This window comes from Ambystoma mexicanum, chromosome 3q (genome assembly GCF_040938575.1).
Source record: "Ambystoma mexicanum isolate Mex_15411 chromosome 3q, UKY_AmexF1_1, whole genome shotgun sequence".
In the NCBI taxonomy this organism is placed as follows: Eukaryota; Metazoa; Chordata; class Amphibia; order Caudata; family Ambystomatidae; genus Ambystoma; species Ambystoma mexicanum.
In genome coordinates, this window is record NC_090926.1 from 994,970,406 (window position 1) to 994,984,958 (window position 14,553).

The following is a 14,553-nucleotide window of genomic DNA, read 5'->3' on the forward strand; positions in this document are numbered from 1 at the left end:
CAAGCACACATTTCAACTAAATGCTTTACGCCCCTACAAAGGACACACACACACACACACCTTCCCTCACACATCTGGCCAAACATGGAAATGAAGGCACTGCGGGACACAGATGCTTGACCTCACTGATGAAACAGAGGTGAGTTCAGGTGAAGGATGCATACACTGGTGTGCATTCACAACAACGAGAGCTCACTCATCAGAAGTCAATAGCCTCAAAAACAGGGTTTAAACTGAGCCGGGGCTCGGCACCTGATCTCATTTTTCTCAAGCTCTAGTGGTCTGTGAGTCTTTTACAGGCCATTCCCACTGGTAAGCAATTGGGCATTTTGGTAAAGTGTGAATTTGTTATACAGTGTTCCGAGGTCGAAATGGATCTTCAATCAAAGTACTAGAAAAGAACCTCCAGTATTTAAGTGGGGGAAGAAGATAACCATAGATGTCAAATGCCCAATCATGCAATTGCATCCTTTCAATTTCATTGAAACCCTGCGGAAAAACACACAGGACACAAGTTAACGCTCCTGGTCTATGGGGTTATGACCGCTACCTATACGACACATGAAAAACACAGCCTCAGGTTCCAGAAAAACAAATGCAGTGCATTACTGTATAGAACGGTGTGCTCTGCACCTCTGTCAAGCTCGAGCCTTTGATTAGCTTTGCATATAGGAGAATGCCATTCCCAGACAATGATGTGCATTCACTTAAACAAGAAAGTGAAACAATCATGGTGTCCCCTCTCATCTGTCCGAGATTGGCATCCGCTCTCTAAGCATCAAAGATTTTGCAGTAGACTGGATAGCCTCCTTCCTCTATCAGACTGGTCCTTCATCTCGTGCAACCATTATCCTTCCCCTCCATTCTTAACTTTCCCCTGTGAATATCCCCCATGTGTCTGTTCATGGCTCACTTCCTGTTACTCTCCACAGCTCTTCTTTCAGCAAAGTAATCTCTTTCTTCACCTCTTTGCAGATGACACCCACATTTGTTCTCCTTCGTTTTTCACCAGCAAACGATGTGCCTGTAGTTTCAACTTTCACTCCGCCACACACCACCGGATGGCTCTTTGTTGCCTAATGTTCAACTCTTGCTAGACTGGTCTTTTAACTCCCAGCTCCCAACGCTGCACGTATTCTTCCTCCTGGCACTTTTCCCCTGATCTCCTCAACCCAAGGGTCACGACTTCAGGGCCATCTCTGTCAGTGAACTAAAGCTCTGAATCCTCCTTACATTTACTGACACTGCGACCTGAATACACCTTTATATTTTGACAAAATGTGTACCCACGTCCCTTGCAGCTCTACCAGAATCTTGATTTGCACCCTGTTCTCGCCTGTCTTGTTAATTGCTTGAACCACTTCCAAAGACTTCAAATAAACTCTCTCCTTTGTGCAGCTATAAAATTCATAACTTTTCTATGCACACTCTCTACAACCACCCACGTCCCTCCTACCTCTGCTCACCGTTTTCATGAGGGCTCTCTATGCAACATTGGTTACTCTTCAAATTCCTCCTACTTGTATGTATATCTATTCATGGACTGTCCCACCTTCCCTGGGCAACAGAATATCCCTTTATGCCCTAACGCGCATCCTAGGCTCTCAATTTCTACTCTACTAGAAGAGAGTGACAGTACCGTGAGCATAACACAATGTGTATTGCTATGTGTAATTAATTCCGCCAAGCACAGAATGCAAATAGTGGATGTGTCCCATCTGTCTCAGGGCTTTAACTGGGCCAGGACTTTGCAGGTCCCAGATCTGGTAAAGCAGCAAAAAGCTGTTCAAGAGAGGTTCCTTCAAGATCCTGTTTTTCAGCCAAGACTAGCGCTGATAGCTGTAGTGCAAAGCTTCCCCTTTCCCTTTGCTGCTTTTCCATGACAGACTCAGATGAAATGAAATGATATTTTATTTATATTGCGCTCGTACACAAGTGTCCAGGCAGAAAGGGAGGGGAACAAAGAAAAAACAGAAAACATCGATTTTACTAGGCCCAGTGACATTTAAGAAAGCGCAAGTGCAAGGGAAAGGAAAATGGGGGAGAAGTGCAGGGGGTGGGAGGGGGAGTGGAAAGTGAGAATCAGAGGAGAGGAAACATAAATAAATATTAAATAGAATAAACAATAAATAAGGGCTTTAAAGCATGGTAGTGCAGCCAGCAAGTGGCAGGTGAAAGTTAGTCAGAAAGGTATATCTGATAAGTGCAGAAGAAACGTGGGAAAGGGACTGTATGGGTACAGATACAGAACTATAGTGCAGATTGTGGCCTGGAGGCAGTGCAGGAGGATGGCAAGGTGAGCAGATACCTGGCCCGAAAGAACAGAGGGTGGCCAGGTGCACAATGCCATGAGAAGAAACAGATCAACAGGGGAGAAGGGGGACAAAGGCAGAGGCAAAGAGGAAGGTCTTGAGAAGTTTCTGGAACCGAAGATGTTTTTTCTCAAGTTTCAAGGGAATAATCTGCCCCCTTGTGCCTGTCCGCTGGCTGCTGATGAGAATCAAGCTGGCAATGATGTGTACACTCAGCACATTATAAACAAGACAAAAATAATATGAATTTGATCATTTGAGCATTTCACTGATAACACTCAATTCAAAACCATTTTCGTTGGAATTGTTTTGAAAGTCCAACCAGTTCTTTCTGCATAAAGGCTTTTTACAATGTAAACATATTTTAGATATAATGGGCCTCATTACAAGTTTGCCGGTGGGTCCGGTAACAACGGTGCTGGTAAGCTACCGGCACCGTTGTTACCGGACCGGCAAACTACGACTTCTGCTCACGGTGCCTTTCCGCACGCCAGCTCTGACCTGGCAGGCGGTCCGGCACCCGTGAGCAGACCTTGACAGATGCACCGGCGCCATTCATGAATGGCGCCGGTGCATCCGGCCTCCCCATTCCCATTGAGTCCAATGGGACTCAAATGAGAATGGCGAGTAATAATTACCAGCACCCGGCAATGGGGATTTACCGGGTCCGCCGGGGCTGTAATGCCCTGGTAAGTGCCCATTGCCGGATGCCGATAAATTCATTACTATTTACTGGCACGACTACCGCCAGGGTCATAATGTATTGAATGCTTTTTGACTGCAGCAGCTCTGATTAGGTCTTGAAGTACAGCAACAATTTGCTTGTTTTTTATCGTCTTTCCAGAGAATTCCCTCCTTCAGCCTCTCTTTCACAGGCATTGATTGTTCAATTTTATAGTAATGAACAGCTTTCCCTCCCCGTCCTTCATTCTGAGCCAAACTGCCAAGCATCTCTATGCCTGATTTACAAAAGCCTTGTACAATGACGCAATCCCATTGGAAAACGCTTTGTAAATCAGGCCCTCTGCCACTTTCATCCTTTTTCTGAATCTAGCAATGCTGTGGAAGATGAGGAATTTTGAGCCAGGCGAATAACCCAGTGGTGATTGAGTGGTCCGCAGTGGCCACAGCAGAAACTGACGGAGCTTGAGTGTTTCCACAGTTGCTATCAAGGAGTCAGTGGATAGTGTATGAGCACGAACATTCACCTTTAAAATCTTCAAACACAGAGTGGTGACTGAGTGGTCTGCAGTGGTCAGCCGAGGTGTGCAGGGCAGATATCCCCCGACCGCTCGCCCGCCCTTAGAATTCACTTGTGAACCTCTTTGATCTACTAAAAGGCAAAATGCAGATTGACTCCGTAATCCTATTTAAAGTAACCAAGGAATTGGAATGCTGTGACACGTCTAGGGTGGGTTTGAAGACAGCAGTAAATACAAACATATTGGGGAGTCATGGACTCAATTAAATCATAATGGAGGCACTATTCAGCACTATTGGGTGGCATGAAACTGGCCTCGTCGCATAAACAGCCCAATTAGGAGAGATACAAGCAAATTTGACAAAAATGGCCAGCAGTAATCAGCCCAACAAATTATCAAAATGAGCAAATCATACCGGTGAAGGGGGCTGAGCTAGTCCTTAATGATCTGAACGACACGCCACTCTCTGAGTCGGTCTTGGAGGAGTTAATAAGGCTGGCCCACCTCCCTTGTGAAATGGTGGACATGGGGGTAATGGAGGCGAGGGAGAAGGAACTTCCCACAGATCCACAGACTGACCTCGTTGCACCCACAATGAAAATGAAAAGAAGGTACAAGGCTACAATGGCTCATGTTGTAGGGAACCCCAGGAGAGAAAACCCCAAAACAAGAAGAGGCGGAATATCAAGAATGGTATAAAATTAATATTTCTCTGTGCACTGCCCACTCCAAGGTCGAACAAGAATGATTAAGGCGACACAGGCCTGCATGAAAGAGTGGGTCAGGCGATTCAAGTATTAAAAGTGGCATCCATATTTATGAAGAAGGGGAAAAAAATCTCAGATAGTAGAATCCCCCATTAAGGTACCTGGGCATAATGCTTTTTCTGATACAATGGAGATGGCTTGCCACACTGATCAACCAACACAGGAAAATTCACAGGACCATCATATAGGTGCTCAAGTGAATAATGAAATGGTGGCAACCTCGACCAACATAGGTAGAGTTGCCCTAACAAGAGAGTCACAGGCCCCAGCAACCTCTAACTCCCGTAAAAGGGTGTGTGCGCAGGTGGGAGACTTCACACAAGAATGCCCGAGAGGGTGTGTTGGAGGGAATGATGGAAGTAAGGGCCAAAAAGCAGGGGGGCCCATGGCTCAAGGACTAGGTCAACAGAATGGGACGGGAAATGTTTTGGAAAGGAGTAAATGATTTAGGATGGAGTATGTGTTCCATGATGAAGAGAACTTAATCATTAATCAAAGCACAATTCGGTCCCTGCTGCATGACATTCCGACACTGAGAAACATTACCTCTAGGGAGATTTCGAGAGTGGAGTTCATCTCAGATTACCGTTTGGACATGGCTGTAATTGATCTCCCTTCCATACTGGTCCAAAACTACTTGCTGTCATACATCAATGACCTAAGACTTAGGGGCATGCACATGAGCACTTATTATGGACCCCGATTTGCCCCTTCCTACTTAGAATGGAATCTTGGCTGTGAGAGTCTCTGTATGCAGCACTTTACAAGAGCAATTGCAGATCAGCCTAATAAGAAGCAGAGGGGGGGAATTGGGTTTGGGTTCCAAACACTCAGGTGACTGGGGCTCAGGGGGCCCTTTTGAAAGAACATACTTTTAACATTATCAGCTGGAATTCCCGAGGCTTTAAGCACCTCACCTGTCAGAAAAACACCATTGTGAAACTTGGCGTAGTAGAACTGATCATTATACGGGAATCTTTCCTGACTGGTTGCAGTCTCTTTTGACGGCTTTGAGGTATGCCAGTAAATGGTATTGGTAAATTTGATTGGTAGGCCCCGAGGTGGTATGTTGGTTGCAGCTAAGCAAGAATGGGCTAATTCAATAGATCGTTTATGCTCCTATCCTCCGTGTATCCATTTTGTGCGATTTATCACAACAAAGTGATGTTGGCTCCCTGTTGATTATCAATTTATATGCTAATCACAGAGAATTAAAGCAATCCATAATTATTGAACGGTTGGCATCTAATCATTTGTATTAGGGGGCGATTTCAATATAGACTGCCACAGGAATGTAACACACTCGATGGGGACTTGGATGCGACAGGCTCAAGGTGGAAAACATTCCTGAGACAGTGGGATCTTACTATGTTATGATATGATATGATATGGTATTTATAACGCGCCTATACGCAAGTGTTTCAAGGCGTTACGAGGCGGGGGAACAAGGGGAGAAAGACAACGATCCTACTAGGCCAGGTGTCATTCAGATCGTGCAAGTGCAAGGGTAGAGGGGAAGGGAAAAGTGCAAGGGGGAAAGGGAGAGGGGAAAGTGCAGTACAGGGTTAATAGCATACAGGATAAATAACAGGGGCCAGCAAGGTAAGTGCAGACAAGTGCTGGGAAGGGGGCTGTAGGGATACAGACACAGTCCCGTAGTGCAAGGGTTGCCAGGGAGGCAGTGCAGGGGAGAGTGGCTGGGCCAAGGACCGAGAACAGTGAGTGGCCCAGTTGCAGATTCAGTGCAGTTTCAGTAATTTTAGCAGGGGAGAGTGGGAGAGAAAGCAGAGGCAAAGAGGAAGGTTTTGAGGTGCTTCCGGAACCAGAGGTGGTTCTCCTCAAGTTTCAGGGAGGCAGGAAGGCTGTTCCAGAGGGAGGCCCCTGCAGCGGAGAGAGATCTGCCCCCAACTCGTTGTTTGGAGAAGTAGCTGACCCTGAGCGAGTTGGAGGCGGATGAGCGAAGAGCTCGAGAAGGAAGATATTTAGGAAGAGAGAGTTGAAGGCATTTTGGCCCAAGGCCCCAGAAGACCTTGTGGACAATGCAGAGGGTTTTGAACTTGATCCTCGCAGTCACTGGGAGCCAGTGTAGTGATTTCAGTCCTGGAGAGATACGGTCCCTGGGCTTGAGGCCAAGGACAAGTCTCGCAGTCCTGTTCTGGATGAGTTGCAAGGGGCGGAGGGTAGAGGCAGGCAGATTTAGATAGAGGCTGTTACAGTAGTCCAGCTTCGAGAGAACCAGGGCTCTAGAGACAGTGAGCTTCTGGGGGAAGGAGAGGAAAGGAAGGATACCTCTGAGGAGGTGTAGCTGGTAGTGTGACTTCTTAGAGACGTTGGATATGTGAGGAGAGAAGGAGAGTGTGGAGTCAAAGATGACCCCGAGGTTTTTTGCCTTGCAGGTAGGAGCAGGAAGAGGGCCAAGAGAGGCCGGCCAGAGAGCTGCAGGGAAGGAGGGAGTGGGTGTGCCGAGGAGTAGGATCTCAGTTTTACTGGCATTAAGGCAGAGGTTGTTGGCGGCACACCATTCCTCGATTGCAGAAAGACAGTCAGAGATGAGAGAAGGAGAAGAGGAGGCCGAGGGTAGCCTGAAAATTAGCTGGGTATCATCCGCATAGCACTGAAAGTTGGAGCAGAGAGCGGCAATGCGGTGGGCGAGAAGTGCCAGATGCTGGTTGAAAAGCCAGGGAGAGAGGTTATATCCCTGGGGGACACCACAGGTAGAGAAAAAGATGTCAGAGAGGAAAGACCCCAGTTGGACCTGGGAGGGTCGATTGGAGAGGAAAGAGGTCAGCCACGCCAGAGCCTGACCAGTGATACCCAGGTTATCACGGAGACGGTTGAGCAGGATGGTATGGTTGACAGTATCAAAGGCAGAAGAGAGATCAAGCAGAATGAGAACACATGGAGTGTTAGAGTCAAGGTTCGAGAGCAGATCCTCACGGATGTTCAGTAGAGCAGTTTCCGTGCTTCTGGCAGCTCTGAAGCCAGACTGATGGTCATGAAGACTACCAACAGATTCAGCATGGAGTTTAAGCTGGGAGATGGCAAGTTTCTCCAGGAGCTTGCCCAGGAAGGGAGTGATAGAGATTGGGCGATAGTTTGCTGGGCAGGAGGGATCGGAAGAGGGTTAAATGGGAACGTTCACGGAGACTTGGAGGGCAGTACTGCTTGGCAGTGCGGTACGCAGGATTCGAGGAATTACTTTATTTTTCTCACTCTGAGGCTGTTCTGACCCTGCAATGTTAATGACTCCAATCAAGCATTCCCACTAGGTCAGTGCCTTGTCTGGGATTACTCAAGGGAAGCCCTTATTTATATATTGTTATGACAAGTTATCATCTGGATGATGAACCCTGGTATAACGCCTCTCTCTTTGAATCCCCCTGACCTCACTGAGCCAAGAAGTAGGTTTGTTTTGCAATTTAAAAAGGTTTATTTGAAAAATTAAACAATAGAGATATATCACACTTTAATAATAAGTTAATATTGATAGCACCTTGTGAATATGAGCAGTAATCAGCAATAGGTAATCCTACAATAGCACAGTTCTTGGTTACTTATGAATAAGAACAGAGGACTAAGGTAGCAGAGAATGCTTCATATGGTTCAAGGAAATGCAAGGTGGGACAGAATGCAACACAGAAATAATTTGCTATGATTTCAACAAGAGATAATGTGATCGCTTTTTCTTTTGACAATTCACCCCCCTCTATGCAATGTAAGGAGGTGGAAGTAACACACACCGTCTTCAGGAATACAATCACAGTACAATACGAATTCAGTTCCCCCCTAGCAAGCTTAGAGAAAAAAGGGATGACTTTAAACACGGGCAAAGTACTTTAAAGGTGGTATGCAAAGAAGAGGAAAATATGCTAAAAATGATTTGAATTCCCTCTAGAGGTTCAGGGTGAATGAGAGATACTTTAAATCAGTTCAGGCCAGCCCTATCAATGATTCAGGGATGGTTACCAGGTTGAAAACGGAATTCCGTAATGGAAGCAAAAGACAAATATTTTTACACGTGGCTGAAATGAAACAAAATGTCAAATCGCTGCAATTTAGTCGCGTGCGTCGAGCGCAATTATGAAGGAACTATTAGAGCTTGTTGGAAAGCTTAGAATCTCAGCTTTAAAATAAATCTCACTTCTATCACAAATGGTTCCAGAGATACGGACGATTTTGTGAAGGTAGATTCTCAAAATAAAAGTAAAGCTCAGAATGACAGATGACAGTTTTGCAGCTTTGAATCAACAGGAGGGACACGATTTCTATGATGCAGTTCTCAATAGGTTAAAATAGTTTGAATTAGATTGTTTTAAACTAAGAGATTGGTTTTGCACAGTTCTGGCTGAGTACTCACACTATATTTTGGACAGCAATGCGACTTCGTCACGGATCAGGTCAGGATTGGCTGCGGTTCTCTCACCACTGGGTACTGGTTCTGCGCACAGCGATCTGGGTCAGCTCTCAGCACTGCACAGCGATCTGGTCTCTCTGGATCTCTGGTCTCTCTGGAGATTGATGGATTTGAAGTCTGGAGTCTCCCGGCAAAGTGTCCTGCAAGAAAGTGGAAAGTGAATGTCCCTGCCTGGGTTCCAGTGGCTCTTTTTATGTCTTTTGAAAATGGGTGTGGATGCTCACTTTCTTTGCCCAACCCACTCACGATTTGATAGGTCAAGGATTTCTCTTTGACCTGATTTGAGAAGGGAACAGTGAGTCAGAGTGATGAGGTAGGTTTATGGTCAGAGGATCCTCCCCTTGTCAAATTGCACACAAATCTATTTCTGATCCAAATACCCATTTATCTATGTACCATTGTTCTAATATCATATGTCCAGTTAACATATTTTCTGTAGCACCAAACCATCCGATCCCTGTCTTTGTAAGATGTCGTGTCCACTTTTGACAGAATTCTGCCCTTTTCATCCAGATAACGACCTCTAAACTTTTCCAGATTTTACACAAATGTGCACAAGGGATATGGGTTTCAGATGATAAAGTGTCAGATTTTTTAACATGCATACATTTGGAGTAACAACCTTATTTTCTGCTGCTACTCCCCAGAACATACCACAAAGTCCTGACACCTCTTAAAATGTGCACAAAAAAATCACAAGAATGATGATATTATTTATATAATTTTTACAAGTCCGCACTATAAATTATCCATCTTTTTAAAATTATGCTCTGGCCCCAAAGGGGTGTGGTTTTCCAAAGCACATGGTGGAATTTCTGGTTTGTCCACTTCCCCCAAGCTCAGCTTGCTCACAGAGGCACTTCTCCTCCCACTTCTCCCAAGAGGAAGCTATTTTACGACCCCCCCCCAATATAACATTTGCCTGAGCCCAAGACAGTGCTTTGTTCAGTTTCCTGCAGTCCCCAGGTGCCACTCCCCTAATTCAATCAGAGAGGTGTCATCTCCTTTTGGCAGGGGCAGCAGAATGCAACCAGGCCTGGGAACACAGCTGCTGATCAAGTTTCAACTCCGGTCGGGGGTAGTGGTCAGACAGAATTCAATCTCTTTAAGCCAGGCTTCAGCTAAATGTCACTTTGGTTCCCATTTTCTACATTCAAACCAACAATTTTTACACATGGAGCTAGAACACTGATTCTAAGTTCAAAACTATGACATTTAAACAATTTCAACCTATGTGACACTCAAAGGTAGGTCAATAATTTATTCTAAACATTTCGATTTTAGTGGCTTTAAACCCAAATTCACTTAAGCTGCTGACATCCCCAGCTATTCTCAATACATACATTAGACAATTACTTCCTTCAAGTAATTTCAGAATATAGTTTTACATTGTATCTACCTCTTAGTAAGTCTTTCTTTGGCCTGGTTTGGTTAATTTGTTCAGTTTTACAAGTGTCTGGTGGTTTTAAAACGCCGGCTTTCTGGTAGTGGTGAGCACCAGTATTGCATCCATTACTGACATTAATAACAACAGATTTTGAACAGCACCATATTCCTTAGCACTGATGGGTGGCAGGTCAGGGGACCATTTTCCTGTGCGCAAAACTGCAGTTCTCCAGGATTCTGGCGCAAATGTGGGCTTTTCCGCCCTCTTTGATTTCCTGAGCCCACAGCACCAAGTGTTGCAGCATAATAGTCCAAACGTGGGTCAGGACACCCAACAAGCCCCCCCGCCCGACTGCGCTTTGATTTCAAGTCGAGGGGGAGTCGGGTGCAAAGGATGTTTTGATCCACGCGCTGGTATGTCCGCATCATCTTCTTCCAATTCCGCAGATGGCAGAGTTCAGCATCTTTTCCTCCATCCGGTTGGATCGATCGGTTCTCCTCGCCTGTCCTGATGGGAATATTGGGCGGTACCCTGGGCCCCTCGGATCTTTGCTCCCGGTCCCCGGGTCGTTCTCCTTGGTCAGTCTCCATGGTTTCATCTCTCCTAGGATGATAAAGCAAAGCGGCAATACACATTCCTAGACATTTTTCCACCACTATTAATGGTGTGGCGAACATATACATTTTATACATCCGGATACATTTTGCAGTCTTATTTTAAAAAACAAGATATAACAGGAAACATTTTCATACCAGAATCATGATATTTTAGAGACTATATGCGGGATATTTTAGGGTTGGAACTGAATTACTCTGGAGCGGCCCCCTCTGGGATTCCAGAGGATTCCTCCAGTTGCTGCAGAGAGTGTCTGGGATGGCAACACTTTAGCTGATTTATATGTACCCACTTGTCTTCCCCTTCCGCCATACTACCTTTGGGGATGCAGATCTTATAAGCTACTGGGGAGATCTTGTCTATAATTTCAAACGGTCCCTTCCATGTAGGCAAACATTTTTGCTGTTTGGCCTGGTTTCTTTGGAAATTGTATAGATAGACCCGGTCTCCCACATTATATACTTTCCTGGAAGTTTTCAAATCGTAATGGGTCTTCATGCTATCAGCTGATCTTTCTAGATTCCGCTGAGCATAGGAAAAAGCATGTTGGAGGTGTTTCCTCAAATTCTCCACATACTCGTGAGTTGTGGAGGCATTGATCAACGTCTGCTCTTGGGTCCTGTAGAGCAAATGCTGGGGAAGCACCATCTTGCGTCCAGTCATCAACTCAAATGGTGACATTTTGGTTGCAGATGAAGGGGTAGATCTGATGGCCATTAGGACCAGAGGTAATCGGATATCCCAACTTGGCCCAGAATCTGTCACAAACGTTTTTAAGATGTTCACAATGGTTCGGTTATAGCGTTCTACAGAAGAAGCTGGCCGGTAAGCAATATGTAGCTTCCTTTTGACCCCCAGTATCTCCCACATCTTTGTCATTACCTCGCTGGTGAAATGGCTACCTCTGTCTGACTCAATCCTTTGAGGTAGACCAAAACAGGAAAAGATGTGGTTAATCATCAGGGCAGCTGCTGTTTCTGCCTTGCAGTTTGGGGCCGGGAGACATTCCACCCACTTGGTAAACAAGCATGTGACCGTCAACATGTACTTGTTTCCTCTAGACCAGCAAATCACAGGGCCTACGAAGTCGATTTGCAAATCTGACCATGGCAGTGTCATCCCCCTCTTTTGGAGAGGTGCACGGTGTGAGGGATGATGGCTGAAATTGTGCACACACCAGACACCCCTTCAAGTATTGGTCGAGGTCCTGCCCCATGTGTGGCCAGTATGAAACCTCTCTTAAGATCTCAAGGGTTGTATGAAACCCCCTATGACCGGCGGTGGCCGCATCATGGGCGTGACTTAACATCAGGCTTCGGAATGAGGTAGGGACCACCCACTGATCATGGCCAGCTTGGGATTTCCTTACCAACAAACCGTCTTGGATTCGGAACATCTTTGGACATTTCATCAACACTCTCAGGTCCTCTTTCCCAATGTAATCGGTATCCGTCAGGGGAAAGTTCTCAGGGTCCTCAATGTGTTGGTAAAACTTACCAAATATTGGATCCCCTTTTTGAGCCGTAATCAAATCGGCATCTGGGGTCTCCTAACTCCATTTTGCAGTTGAAAGATCATTGTGAGCATTTGTCTGGGACCTAGTGATAGCCGTGACCTGGATTTCCCCCAACAGGGACTCAATCTCTATTAGATCCCCTTGGATGGCCCCGGTGTGGCCAGCTCATCAGCTAAGTCATTTCCAATTTTGTCTGGTCCCTCTACTTTGGGATGACCCTTGATCTTTTTCCAGTAGATGGTCATCCCATTCGATGTGACCAGATCATCAATGTTTTGGATCAACTTCAGATGTTTCAAGGGTTTGTTGTTAGCACATAGCATGCCTCTGGTTTTCCAATTGACCAGGTGCTCCACGAACCCGTTCCGTACATAATCCGAATCTGTGATTATGATCAGTTCGTGGAGTCAATGTTGGACAGCAGTGAGGATGGCTTGATGCACAGCCATCAACTCTGCTACTTGACTACTTCGGGGACCGATTTTGTACCCAGCGGAGGGTTCTGGGGACTCATTCACCCATGCATTCCCTACGCCGGCCACCAGTTCTTTTTCCCCGTTGTTGTCAACATGGTAAGAGCATCCATCCACATAGACAGTGGGCATTCCCTCACACTTGTCTTCTTCAAAGACTTTGTGTGGGGAATTAAGGTATGCCTCCATGTTGTCCTTGATTTTTAGACTTTCGTCCTCGAGACAGTTTTCTCTGGCACAATCATGCAAGTCAGCCAGACCTTGCGTGAGGGGGCTCTTCTTGTTTTGGCCATATCTGAACTCCACAGGAAAGCCTTGCATTGACAGAATCCAGGAAGTAATTCGGGAATTACTCACATTTCCGGCCCGGATTCTGTCACTTTGGAGGCATTGCAGAGGCTGGTGTGGAGTCTCCACTATGATGTGTCCCCCTGGATGAACGGGCGGTAATTCTTCAATACCCACACCGTTGCCAGGAGTGCCTTCTCACAATCGTTGAATTTTTCTTCCACAGAGGATAAAGTTTTGCTTGCATAGGAGATTACTTTATTGACCTTGTCATGCCTTTGGTATAATACTGCCGTCAAGCACGTATTAGAGAACCCAGTCTCCAGGAAAAACTCCTTGTTTCTGACAGGGTAAGCTAGGCAAGGCGCTTGTGAGAGGCTTCTTTTGAGTTGTCTTACTGCCTCGGATTGTTCTGGACCCCATTCCCACTTGACCCCCCCCTTCAAAAGATGAATAAGGGGTCTGGTGATCTCTGTGTAGCCCTCAATGAACTTTCTGCTGTAATTAGTCAGTCCAAGGAGGCTCCTTAGTTCCCGCAGAGTTGTGGAATCATTTAGTTTCTGGAGTGCTTCCACTTTCTTTTCCTGGGGACAGAGACCCTGAGGAGTAATCTCATGCCCCAAGAAATTAACACGTGTTCTACACCACTGTGCTTTTTGGAAGGAAAGTTTTGCTCCGGCGGCCCTCAACTGGGTCAGGACATAACGGATCTCCGCTATATGTTCCTCCACAGATGAGCTTTTAATGAGGACATCATCTACATAAGCAAGGTTACCCCTCGCACCCAAGTCGGGCATGGCCTTGTGTAGGAAAATGTTGAATTCATTGCCGGAGTTGATGTATCCGAAGGGAGTCCGGGTCCATGTGTACTGCTGGCCCCCAAAGGTAAAAGCCAGTTTGTATTGGTCCTCCCTACTGACAGGCACGGTCCAGTATCCATTGGTCAGGTCTATTGCATTGAATAACTGTGACCCCTGAATCTGGGCCAGCCCTTGGTCAATGTAGGGCAGAGGCCATCGGGAAGTATGGACCCATTTGTTGAGCTCCCTAAGGTCGGCGCAGAGTCTCCACTGGCTGTTTGGCTTCAATATTCCCAGCACCGGATTATTGAAGGCGCTGTGTACTGGACGGATTATTCCCCGGGACTCAAGGTTCTTAATTATTTCAGTAAGGGACTCCATTGATGCAAGAGGCAAGCGATATTGCTTCACAAACACTGGAGTCATGCCAGGGTCCGTGGGAATTGTTGTTGTGTGGATGTCGGTGTGACCACAGTTATATAAGTCTACCGCAAAGAGATCTTGGAAATCCAAGAAAACTTGTTTCAACTTTTGCTTCTGTTCCAGAGTCACACAGGCATCAGCTAGGTTGATTCTCTCTTCCACCATCTGCCTGAAGCCTGGAAAGACTTCTGGTTTTGCTATCTCAGCGGCCTCCTCCAACTGGGTGGAGAAGTCCCTGGTCAGAGTGCTGATTTGGACCGGAGGCTTCAGGTGGGAAAGGCAGCCCTCATTGACCTGGAAAATCACCTCATCCCCTCTGAAGTCACAAGTCACATCTTCCTTACCATAAGGGCAAG

At 46.2% G+C, this 14,553-nt stretch overlaps 1 long non-coding RNA gene across 1 annotated transcript in view; it reads right to left on the reverse strand.

The window, feature by feature from the left end:
• The window catches only part of LOC138583163 (uncharacterized), a 116,972-nt gene that overhangs the window by 80,640 nt on the left and 21,779 nt on the right, over positions 1–14,553 (reverse strand). The window contains exon 2 of the long non-coding RNA XR_011305173.1: positions 8,639–8,835. This is a non-coding gene — a long non-coding RNA (uncharacterized lncRNA). The remainder of the gene's footprint in view (positions 1–8,638; positions 8,836–14,553) is intronic.